This window comes from Caloenas nicobarica, chromosome 4 (assembly GCF_036013445.1).
Source record: "Caloenas nicobarica isolate bCalNic1 chromosome 4, bCalNic1.hap1, whole genome shotgun sequence".
Taxonomy (NCBI): Eukaryota; Metazoa; Chordata; class Aves; order Columbiformes; family Columbidae; genus Caloenas; species Caloenas nicobarica.
The window spans coordinates 44,015,181-44,028,474 of NC_088248.1; the positions used below are offsets into that span (position 1 = coordinate 44,015,181).

The 13,294-nt window shown below is 39.7% G+C and overlaps 1 protein-coding gene across 1 annotated transcript in view; it reads left to right on the forward strand.

Annotated features, from left to right (window-relative positions):
- Window positions 1-11,709: 11,709 nt before the first annotated feature.
- Window positions 11,710-13,294, forward strand: part of TENM3 (teneurin transmembrane protein 3) — a 512,354-nt gene continuing 510,769 nt past the window's right edge. Inside the window, exon 1 of the mRNA XM_065634158.1 lies at window positions 11,710-11,794. The gene's annotated coding sequence lies outside the window, so the exon portion shown is untranslated. The remainder of the gene's footprint in view (window positions 11,795-13,294) is intronic.

The window sequence follows — 13,294 nt, forward strand, 5'->3', positions numbered from 1 at the left end:
ATGACACATCCTAATGTTAAAGGCATGCAGTAATGACAAGCTACTGCAATACAGACAGGGAAACCTCCTACACGGATACGATCCGACAGTTGCACGCTTACTCTGCCCAGCCTTACCAACGGGACGTGAGCCAGATACAGTCAGGAAACCACATAAATGTGTTAGTACAGAGATTTCAGCAGCCGTTCAGGGGCTGCAAATCAGAACCAGCTTTTGTCCATCAGGTCTGGGGTGAGGGAAATCAAACTTAGCTCTATAAACATGTTGCTGACATTACTGTGTCTACATATAGTTATTTTCATTACTTGCATGCAGTCCGCATTTTTTTGTTCATGTTTATCTCTTTCCTTATTCCATGGTTTGAATCAGATACCTGATGAAAGTAATTATCCACAGCTTTATATTGATTTCACTGTGACTTTCTATTTTAAAGTCTATGAAGCCTTGTGAATGACTTTCTGTAAAATGGATGCAAAAAACAAAACCAGTCATTTTCTTTCCAACAGCATCATGTTAGCTTCCTCTTTGCATCATCTGTAGCACAGTAAAGAATCAAAAACATCAGTAATATGCCAAGTGACACCCTCCATAAGTACATTCTGAAATATTCAAATTAAGAAATATAACTTTTAAAGTTACAGTATAAGCAAAATTGTAACCACTTTTTTATCCATGTTTTTCTTCTATTTTTTTAATGCCAGTCTACAATTATGCTATAAATAAGAAAAAATTGGAAATATTTCTATAGAATTCCTTGCAAAAAGCTGTGTAGGCTAACATATTACCCTCTCATAAGAAAGGTTAGTGAATATGATTTTTTAAAATCCTACTTTGTTGATCTGTAGGATTTCCTTACAGTAAAATATCATGTTAGCAATTCTTGCCGGCTGTTTACTACTTTTAATTCCTCTCACTTCCCTCTCTGCCAACTATTTCAAAGAGGAGATCAAACCAACATATCCTTGTGGCTCTAATACTTTCTCCTCTGCCTCTCCTTCACTCCTTCACCTATATCAAAAGCTCTCTTTTATCCTTTAAAGACACCACTTGTCCCAGTAATTTCATGTACTGCTGCCATCTAACATTACTTAGACCCAGCTCTACCTTTTCCCCTCTCTTCAGTTTCTTTCTTTCTTTTCCACACATTGTAATAATGGTCTCAGCAAAAGCAAAGTAAAAGCACAGCTACTTTTGTCAGAATCTTCTGTCTCACACAATTCCGTTTGACTCTTCCCTTCACACTCTTACCTTTTGTCAGTGCCTCACTCAATGGTCTGTTCTTCACCCATCTTTCACACGAGCCAAAGATTTTACCTTTTTCCTCTCTCATTATTTGTCCCAATCTGGTTTATTGCCAGCGATTCACAAACCTTACTCTTCCATTCATTTAACTTCGTCTAATTCTGCATTTTCCTGCCCTGTTTTTCTATCATCCTTAAACTGCCAAAAGCCCAGCTCTTCTCCTTTGATACAATCATTCATTCTCTGCCTCCGAAGATGTAAACACCACTTCTATATACTTCCCACTCACTCAGGTGTATAGTCTGGCTCTCAGCTTTAACTCTGCCCTCACTTTGAGATGGGAGTCCTGAGCAGATTCCAGTCTTGCAGGGACAAAGTTTTCCGTTAATGGACAGATGATAAATAACCAAAAGAGTTACACATTACCAGCTGGCAGGTGATAAACTCGTCAAAAATATAGGAAACAAGATTTGCAAAGGCAGCTCTTTCCAGTTCCTGGCTACTGCTGAGTCCCTCACTCAGTGGTAGTTCATCACCCTTGCTGAGTGCTGGGACACAGTCTCCATGAGTGACAGAGGTTCCTGCAAAAAGCCTGGTTCATCTCTTTTGCCTCATTTGAACCACAGGCTGTAAGCTGACTAAGAGAAGAGTCCCTCTATTTTCCCTCCTTTTCTGTAAAAGTATGTAAGAAATTCCAGTTTATGATACTGTTTCACATTCCACAGAAAATGTAGAAGCCAGTTTTTGGTACCAAGTTCAATGGTATATAATTAAATTAATTGGGATAAAGCTAAGTCATGGGAAATGGGAGAGGTGCCTGAGGACTGGAGGAAAGCACATGTCACTCCAGTCTTCAAAAACGGCAAGAAGGAGGACCCGGGTAACTATAGACCGGTCAGCCTCACCTCCATCCCTGGGAAAGTGATGGAACAACTTATCCTTGGTGCCATCTCAAGGCATATAAAGGATAAGAGGGTCATTCAGGGCAGTCAGCATGGCTTCACCAAGGCGAAGTCGTGCTTGACCAACCTCATAGCCTTTTATGAGGACATAGCGATGTGGATAGATGGTGGCAGAGCAGTGGATGTGGTCTACCTTGACTTCAGCAAAGCATTTGACACCGTCTCCCACAGCATCCTCATGGCTAAACTGAGGAAGTGTGGACTGGACGATCGGGTAGTGAGGTGGACTGGGAGCTGGCTGAAGGAAAGAAGCCAGAGAGTCGTGGTCAATGGGGCAGAGTCCTGTTGGAGGCCTATATCGAGTGGAGTGCCTCAAGGGTCAGCTCTGGGGCCAGTATTATTCAATATATTCATCAATGACTTGGATGAGGGAATTGAGTGACTGTCAGCAAGTTTGCTGATGACACTGAACTGGGAGGAGTGGCTGACACGCCAGAGGGCTGTGCTGCCATCCAGCGAGACCTGGACAGGCTGGAGAGTTGGGCGGGGAAAAATTTAATGAAATATAACAAAGGCAAGTGTAGAGTTTTGCATCTGGGCAGGAACAACCCCAGGTTCCAGTATAAGTTGGGGAATGACCTGTTAGAGAGCAGTGTAGGGGAAAGGGACCTGGGGGTCCTGGTGGACAGCAGGATGACCATGAGCCAGCACTGTGCCCTTGTGGCCAAGAAGGCCAATGGCATCCTGGGGTGTATTAGAAGGAGGGTGATTAGTAGGTCGAGAGAGGTTCTCCTTCCCCTCTACTCTGCCCTGGTGAGACCGCATTTGGAATATTGTGTCCAGTTCTGGGCCCCTCAGTTCCAGAAGGACAGGGAACTGCTGGAGAGAGTCCAGCGCAGGGCCACAAAGATGATTAAGGGAGTGGAGCATCTCCCGTATGAGGAAAGGCTGAGGGAGCTGGGTCTCTTTAGTTTGGAGGAGACTGAGGGGTGATCTCATTAATGTTTATAAATATATAAAGGGTGGGTGTCATGAGGATGGAGCCAGGCTCTTCTTGGTGACAACCAATGATAAGACAAGGGGTAATGGGTGCAAACTGGAACACAAGAGGTTCCACTTAAATATGAGAAGAAACTTCTTCTCAGTGAGGGTAACAGAACACTGGAACAGGCTGCCCGGGGAGGTTGTGGAGTCTCCTTCTCTGGAGACATTCAAAACTTGCCTGGACGCCTTCCTGTGTAACCTCATCTGAGTGTTCCTGCTCCGGCGGGAGGATTGGACTAGATGATCTTTTGAGGTCCCTTCCAATCCCTAACATCCTGTGATTCTGTGATTCTGTGAAAGCAAATTGAATTTAAGTGCAGCAAAGAACAAACATAGATAGGAGGAGGACTATGCTCATAGATGTTCTCTTTTTGCAGAATTGGAGATTTTGTTTGCAGATAGATGCCATTTGGATTCAGCAGGATCTTTGAAAGAAAATATAGCATACTTTAATATAGACATTCTTTAATCCTGAATACTCACCTTATTTTTAACCTGCTCAGCTGGTTTAGAATAGCTTTTTTAATAAAGGTCTGTTTTCTTTTCCTAGTGTGCTGTTATATATGTATAGGTGTGTATTTTGGGATTATCAAGTCAGTTGAAATAAAATACTAATTATGTTGGGACATAGCTGCACTATATGTATAATAGACAGAAAATTGAAATTTTTTCACCTATAGGAAACTCCCAGTACAATCAAATATCTGTAGACTAAACATGTTTCTTAGAAATCAAAAGGAAAATAAAAATCAATCCCATCCATTCCAACTGTGGCTTAGAGAGACAATTTTGCGAAGTTCTGAAAGCTCCTTTTAACACCATGCCTCTCCTGCTTGTGTTGCTTAGACTGCCCACAATCATGCTCTCGTTTACAGGCCTGACATGACTGATTTCACCAGAAAAGTTATCCATTATGGATGGCAGGAGATAAACCCATCAAAAGGTGTAACAAACAAATAAGAACTTGTTTGAAGAGTGGCATTATCCAATTTCTGTCAGGAAGTGTGAGCAAATAGCCAAGAGTTTATCGTATTTATGAAGAGGAAGACTGTTTGGAAGTAGATTTTTTTTTTCTTCTTTTAAGGTCGTGTCTTTAATCTGGAGCTGCAGCAGTGGATTTTATTTTTTTTTTATAAATGGTAGGTTTTATCAGGAATACAGTAAAGCATTTTACCAAGTTATCTTCCTCACATCAGCGACATGAAACTAGAAGACTGGAAATTCTTTTCCTCTCTAGTTTCCAATAACACATGTCAGTATTTGCTGTCACAAATGGATGGTGGCTTCACTCCTCTTGCCCCTCCCCTGCAAGACAACAAGTTTATAAGCATTTGTATATAACCGTATAAAAAGCACACATGTACATTAGACAAACTATTTACTTCGTCTCATTTTTCAATGTGTGTTTTATTATATTTTCTAAAAATTTTTTGCCTATATAGATTATAGGAGTAATTCAGCTTAAATGTATAGGATAGTATCACATCTAGTAAAAGCAAACTTTCAGAAGGAACAGCTAAATAAAGATGTAGATAATTTTTTAAGGTTTCTGTTTCTTACATTCACTTTAAAATACTCCAATAGTTTTTTGTCCAGAAAGTTTCAAAAATATTTTATTACCTGTTTAATATTTCTCCAAATATTTTGTTTCTCTGTAAGTAAAAGAGGCTCAACACCCTCTCTTCCTCCAACCAAAGCAAGTCTTCTTTACCACAAATTATATTGTGCTTATCCTAGAAAAACTTTCTCGTTCTGAATGTTGGATTCATATACCTTGCCTTGTCCTAGTTACAAGCCTATCAATATATTTTGTTGTTAAATAACCAGGGTCCTGATACCTATTTTGGCCCACATTCTCATGTTCCTCATGCATTGGCTTTAAATGTGAGTTATTCAGGAGTACAATCAGCAGGATTTTCTGTCCCTATTTATGACTGGAGAACCAGATCAAGCCTGGGATTTGGGGCATATTTGTAGCATACCTATGGTTCTTCTCTTCAAACTGCAGAACTACTAGTGTTGTGGTAATCTCTGATATACAAGTTATTCTTTGTAGACAGGATAAATTAATGAATGACCTTCAGTTTAAGAACATGGCTTTATAAAGTGTATCTATTTCCACTACATATCCTTTGCAGAATTTTCATCACTTTCACTAATCATTGAGTCCCACTATCTCTGTACAGACTTTAGTGTCCTGGGGGTGGAGGCAATATACACATAAAGTTATATTTTTATAAAGTAATATTTATGGGCCCTTCTAAGATCCACCAGCTGAGACTGGTAAAGTAAAAACAGTAACCAGAAAAGCGGAAACAGCATTTCTGTGCTTCCCCTCGACTATCTGTGAATAACTTGGTACAAAAGAGCACTGCTTCTAGGATCTGTATAATCAATGCTAAATTTGTAGAAGTTCCCATGTTTCTTACTAAAACAATTCAGGAGTCTCTACGGTTGGAGTAAGAGTTAGAGTACATTGTATCTGAGGAATCAGTACAAAGAGATGCAGATGTTGTGGGTGAACCTCTACTAGTGGTTCAGGTGGTGGTTTCAGCGAAAGCAGTGTTTGGTTTGTGCTGGGAGGTGCTACCTGTTGGATCTCCGTTTGAGAAGGTGTAGCCTTGCTGAACATTGGTCACTGCACAGCAACTAGGAATATCGCAGCTTGCAGAAAATTACAAATAATCTGAACATTAAACATTTGCTCTATCTGGAACTCTCGGTTATCAACTGATATTTTTCTACATGAATGTACTGACTATCAGCATCCCACATAGGAAAATAGTAATTTCTGACCACATTCTGCTGCTGGATGGAGTAGGTTGTTCAATATCAACATCACTGAGCTGTAACTGCTATTGTAGTTTATCGAAACTAGTGAAGAAGGAGGATATTTTCAGCTACTAACCATGCTTTTTCTCTCTCTCCTTTTCTCTCTCTGTCTTATTCACAAAAAAGATAAAGTTTTTGGTGTTCCTATCTTGATACATTCTGTAAGAATTTAAATGTAATAAAATTATAATTGCTGAATCCCTCACATGTGCATAAGAAACGTATATTAGAAGTTGGATATACCTACAGCAGGGTTGCTTAAGAAAACTGAGTGCAATTTATTGTAAAAGACATGTATTTGTGACCTCCACTCCCCATTTACCTGATACTTGTTTAGAAGTAGCACTTCTGCTTTGAACTGCCGTGAAGGAATTATACCGCTTGATGTATACCTGTGAAGTGGTTATCTTACAAAACCAACTAAGACAGTAAGTTACAAAGCACCAAAGACCTGAAGAGATTGGATTAGTAAATCACCTCATTCAAATAAAAATGTATTTCTCACTGGCTTCCAAAAGACAGTAGATTATATTTTGATATAAAACTTACATATTATATACATGTTTATATAGTACCTTTAATGTTATTTACATATTACTGTATATAATACTACATAATGTCTGGTGGGTTAGAAAAAAAAGTATAACTGTGAGGGACAGGTCTGATTAAATTCTGATATTGGTACACAGAAGGATACTGTTTATGGAGAAAGAAAACATTCTCAGAACTGTAGTTTTGGTGCTATTTGTGCTAACTGTAATATGGATGAAAAAAATATGGTTAGAGAATTTCTAAAACAAGAAGGGAAAACTTTCCTGCAAAATAGAAGTATTTCTTTCAAGTTACTTGTGTAAAAGAGTCTGGACAGAAACATGAAGTGTTTAATGACGTGCCTGAACATCAAAGCTTAAAAGAGTAATTGGAGTCCTTATGCAGACCTTTTATAATCAGATCTTTTTTCTTCTCTGTCTCCCATCTTTCTATAGCCTTTATACCTCTCAGTGATCATGGTTTTAGTCCAGTCCTTGTTACATTGTATGCAACAAGGACTTCAGATAATTCCTTATGCACCTGAAGTTTCAAACAGTGTTTTATTTTATGGGCAGAAAGAAAAGTGGGGGGAAATATAAACAAGTATACATAAATTTCATTATTATATTTGTTCTGTTTATTCTGTTCTCTTTATCTATTCAGCAAGTAGAAGGCATATCAAAGTAGATTTGAGTCCTATTTTCTAAACGATATCTTCTAAATTATTTTATTTTATCATTATTTTAGGAAAACAAAAAATCCCCCAGAAATAAATATTGACTAATTTCACTATCTCTGTATGCCATTCTTATCAGGAAGGAAGGAGGTCTTCAAGATGGGTAGGACTTCTTTTTTTTCTGTAACTGAATAATTAACAGACACAGGTACACATATAGACATATACCATCTTTTTACACAAGAAAAAAAAAGTCAGGTTTTAAAAGGGACATAATTAACCTTAAATTCTGCTGCTGTCTGGAGAATGTCTGACAAGATGAGATAGTGCCTAACTATTTTATATTAAAAGTGAAGAGGTGGAAGTAACTCTGTACCCAGTCCCATCAGTTACCTGAAGATGAATAACTGAGAATCCCTTCCTGCAGCGCCAATCAATTTGTTGCAATGGTAGGTTTTGTTGAAACAATAACAGGTTTTAGGAAGTCTACAGAAGTGTGCCTTTGTTCACACCCTTTAAAATTCAGTGAGGAATATTCATGTCTGAAGGTATGCGTCACTGATTATTGTGTGAATGTGGTTATCTGTCTTGCAGATACTCACAAAAGCCAGGCAGTAATCCCAAGGAAATACCTTTTTCTAATTTAATTAACAAATTTTATTAAGTCTTATAACCGTCTTGTAACCAACTTTGTCCCCATAAGGACTTTCTGCCTTCTCAAAGAAAAATCTTTTTGTATTATTTATACATGTGAATGAAGCCCCTGGCTCCGAAGTCCTTTGTATGTGAATGAATTTCTGTACCCACATGCCCAGATTTATCCCATAGCTTCTGGATTCTGGCCAGAAATACTCTCCATTCATGAAAGTGCTGAAGATACTTTCTAATAGTATGCGTAATAGATTTGGCATCTTTTCTATTTTAGTATTCTGCAATTTGCAGTATAAAGCTTGTGGTGTATATACACATGCATACAGTGACATAAAGACACTGCACACTGTATCTGGATCTTGTGAACCCCACAGATTGTAAATTAAATCATTTAATATTTGAATTTTAGACTGGGCAATATTTTCCTTGTTTAGGACAGCAGTTTTCTGATTAATGTTTTTAATTTTAAGAATGTCTAATACACACAATAATAAAAGTGACAGTTCAGCTTATAATGAGTTAAGGATGTTTCTGAGAATACACAAGAGGTTTTAAAGAGACTTCCAAAGTTTATTTTTACAGAACAGAAGCCCACAAATTAACCCAAATACATTTTTCTCATCTTTTACTGTGTTCGTGTATCTCTAGCTTTAATAATCTCAACATTGCATTTATGAATAGTTCTTCCACTTTCAAGGCTGCATTCCAGTTAAAATAGTAAAATAACATTAAAAGAGTAAAATAATATTTGCAATTGACTGCAGGGATAACTAGGAGGAAAGTAACACACACAGGATTATGAATGGTACAATTTCATGAAAGTTAATAACAAAAATAATATACACCGAAAGAATGAAAGTAACTCATATATACACACCACTTTTTTTTTTTTTTTAACTCCCACAACTTTGATGTGTGTCAGTGGCGCTGCCCTTCATAAGGTCCCCATTTGGACCTGGTTTACACCTTTCTCTGTTGTCTCACTTTTCTGGTGCTAGAGAAGGAGCAAGGCTCCTTTTTGTCCTTTCGTGTTAGTCCTTAACTGATGTGGAGGATCTCTGTTCTGTGAGGTGGAGCACAGCATTGTCCTCAAGTATTCACCCCAGCCTCTCTGTGTCTGGCCAATTCCAAGTGAGATGAATCTCCTGCAGTACAAAGAAGTGTCTTAAAACCAGTTGTCCAATAAAATTGTTCTGTTTAATACTGTTAGCTTTACAAAAGCAGCTTTTCAGATGTTAGTCCTTTCTCAGCAGAGTTCACAGACAATGTCAGGAAATAATAGCCTGTGTCAGTGGAGATTGTGCCTTGTGGAAGTATATGTATTAAATGTAGGATGGACAGCAGCCTCTATCCCCATGCAGAGGTAAACATAAATAAACTCCCACTGTGTTTTTTCTGTTTTCCCTGGCTGACCTCCACTGTTGTAGCTGAGCTTTCCTCTTGTGATATTTGCCAGGTTATATAAAAGAGATGTGCCTCCTGGCTGAAATGATGAAACATCAAGCCTGTTCTCAGGTTGTGGAAGCCTGATGGATGTGAAACAGCTGGTGGTCTGTGGCTGGGCTCTGAAAGGAAGTCTGAGAGATGCAATTGGTGCTCTGGTTAAAAGATGAATACATTTTTCTGCTTTAGGCTGATGTATAGGAATCTGCACAATGTAAATTTGCTGATTCAGATATTTTTAAGAACATATATAGAAATGATTTATTGGAGCGGAACATTAGAAAATCAAAGTGGCGTTTAACATACAAAGTGGGCAATATATTTTAAAAATGTGTAATATTTTTGCTTTTTAAATATCTGGCATCTGAGGTAGCCTGTGCTGCAAATAACTGAACTATGCAGATCTTACTAGAAAAAAAAAGTACAAAGAAGGTTACTGGGAAAGAAGAGGGGAGTAGTGAGGGAAGCATTTGATATGAAGAGGACAGACAGTGGAAGTCTGTGATGCAGGTGAGAAGTGGTGAGAGAGAATTTGAGGAAGAGCCACCAAAAAAAAGCAAGGAAGTGCTGTCACTGATGATGGACAGCAGGCACAAAACCCAAGAAAAGACAGCGCTTAAGTGTCCTAGATACAAATAACGTAGTACTGGTTGTTGGTTTGTCTAACAAGTGATACATAATTTTCCTATGAGGCTGATTTCATAGAGGAAAGAAAGTGAGAGTATGTTATCAGGGAATGCGCTGGAAATGAAAAGCTTAGACAGCTTTAAAAGCAACTTAAATGAAGTAAGTGAGGCAGAGGTAAGACTTCTTTTCCTAAGGGAGTGAAGTTGGTCAGACAACAAAATGAAAGAACAGTATTAGTTGGGGAATCACAGATCACAGAAGAAATAAGGATAAAATTAAATAACATTAGATTTATTCTGAGAATATTTCAGAATAATCAGATAAAGGACAGGCAGGTTAGAAATATAGAATGCTTGACAAATATATTTACTTCACTGGACAGAGAAGACTTTGGAAGAGAGATAAGGTTCTGCTGAAGTCAGTGTACAAAAACCTTCAACAAAGCCAGCATTGCACTCAAAGTACACAAACCATGCAGAAGAGTTTATTAGAAATCAGCAGACAGCATCCTAATGAGCTAATAAAAACGAGCAAATAGTTTAGAAGTGTAGAGACAGGAAACAGAATAAACTTCAAGTAGAAGCTTCAGAATACTGATCCCAAAGCTCAGAGAAGTTGCCTGTTTTCCTAGTGTTAAACAGTTATTTGACACCAATTGGTAAATGAAGATCTACAATGTTGTTGGTTTGTTTTGGTTTTGTTTTCATGCATATACAAAGCTGAATACGCATTCAGAAAATTCAGATAAGTGGAATAGCGGGGGGAGAAATGCTAAAGGCGAATGTAGTAGGACTAACGCGTTCATTGAACACGGGGGATCTTTTAACCCCATTTTCTCTCCGAGCCAGAGCTGCCGCGGCGCAGGGTGGTTTGGGCAGCCGGGGGTGGTTCGGCCCGCCGGGGGTGGTTCGGCCCGCCGGGGGTGGTTCGGCCCGGGGTGCCGCGGGCCGTGCCGGGCAGAGGACGGGCGGACAGGCGGACGGGCGGCGGTATCTCCCGGGGCGGTCACGGGCGGCGCCGGGCCTGGGCTGGGCCCAGGGGCCGGCCGGGCCGGGCCGGGCGCGGAGGCGGGCGGGGGAGCCGCGGAGGCGGCCGCTGGCAGCTCCGCGTACAGCCTGCACCGGCTTGCACGGCTGCCGCGCAGCCCGGGGAGGGAGGGGCGGCTCCGGCCCTTCGCCCGTGCCAGGGCGCCTGGTATCCCCCTGGCTGTTAAAACCCAGCTGTTTTCCCAGTAAAGGAAGGGGAGAAGAGCCGGCACGCACCCTTGGGTCCCTCCTGGGATCCCCCCTCGTGCTCCCCGCAGCCGCGCGCCGCTCCTGCGCCGGCGGCGAGCCCGGGGTCCGAAGCTTTTTAGGCGTTATTTAGCGCTGGAGTGTATTTGCCTCATTGCGTTGCTCTTCTGAACAGGAGATGCTTGCTTGGACTTTGAAATACCCCATTGCCTCTCTCTACCCAAAATTCATATAACTGGTGGGCTTTTACAGCCACGATTGCTGAAAGTCCCGGGAAAACTTTCGTGACTGCACTACTTTCCCTACGTTTCTACCCCAGGTTACGGACAGCACAAGAAGAGGCAGCTGCAGGGAGCATTTGTTCAATTTTTGCGGTATAGAGCTTGGCACATTACGTTAAATAACTAATGAGAGGAGGGTGTAAACTGGAGAGTCCGAAATGCTGCTTTCAGCTGTAGGTTCCTCTGAGCGGTCCGTCACACAGCACGACACGCTGTTTGCAGAGACGCCAGGCAGTCAGGGAAGGGAGTGCGTGTCCTGAAATGTCTCAGGAAGACTGAACAGAGGACAATCCTCAAAGCCCTTCGAGCATGTCCAGAGGGAAATGCTAATAGGTATGCAAAAATATATAATATGAAGTAGAGCTGAAAATAAGCATGTTTTGTCAGAAGAGTCGTGGTAATGATTTGTGTATGTATAAATTGCAGCCCGTTTAAACACAGACGACCAGATTGAACTTTGATTGTTGTGAATACAGAACACATTCTCGTTTATGTTTGGCTGAAAATCGTTATTACTTTGCCTATAATTGCCATAATTTATCATATTGTTAAAATTTGCCAGTAACATGGTACTATTTGTCTACAGTTCCACTCTAATTGCACATAATTAATTATTCACTTTGCTCAATTGCTAATTGCCTTTAACATGCACTTAAATATAAACATAAAAATACCACTTCAAAGAAAACAGAAAAATAATTGGTTGAACTTCTTATATCAGTTATAATTCTGGGTTCTTAGAGTGAGGGATTGGTAGAAGTATTAAAACAATAGATCATGACTTTGTAAATCATGAGGCTGGAATTCCCATGCTTGGTTTCTGTACATTTGAGTGTACTTCAGAGCTACATAACTAGGTAAATTGTAGTGTATGAGGTGACAGGTTATAAGGAGGAATAAAGAAAAAATATGATTTAAAATGTCAGTAATCATATTCTTACCCCTTTGAAAATACAGACTTTATTGTCTGGAGGCTGAAGTAGGTCAGGCCCCAACCTTGACACGGCAACACTTGCTAATAAACGTCTGGTTTACAGCACTGTCAGATCCACAGCTTTGCCCTTTCTGGTGAAGGGGTCTTGCACAGCTGTAGACAAAGCAAAAAACACTTAGTACTTTCTCAGTGCATCAGCGTGAAGAAATAAGACTTTGTATGATTTAGATCAAAGTTACTCCTTTAAGTGCAATTTATAACACCACGCTTAGAAAGAACCAGATCATAGTCTAAGCAGAAGAAAATAGTAGCGTCAAAATATAAAGTAATTTTTCTGAAATCAACTATCCGTAGAACTTAGAAGTGTTTTATAGTCAGGTAGTTATTATAATTGAACAAATACCTGTTCAACCCTGGTGCATATGTACATGCATGTGTGTATGTACGTATGTGTACATTTCTAGACCTGCAGTCTGGGATAAGTTTGAGAGTCTATCCAGTCTGGATTTAGTGTGCTGTATATTAGTTTGCATAACCAGCATGTCTCGGGTATTACTAGGAGGGGCTGTTGCAAGAGGGCTTGTCAACAAAGCTGGGGCGTTTTATTAGCTTAAAAATACCAAAAAAAAGTTTATATGTATTTTATAATAATTATTTTGAGAGCAATACTAATTGGAGAAAATAGTTTAATGGACTTATAAATGGATAAGATGATTGTAGCTGACTTAGGATTCAGAATACCATCCCATTTTCATTCTCGGTATGAACTGAGATTCTATTGTACAGTACATAAATGATTTTCCTTGGCTTTTTAAAAGGCAGTATGTATTAATATTTTAAACTGAAGTAATTGCTTCTTGTTCAGCAATGGGTTTCATTTATGAGTGTTTATCCCTAGC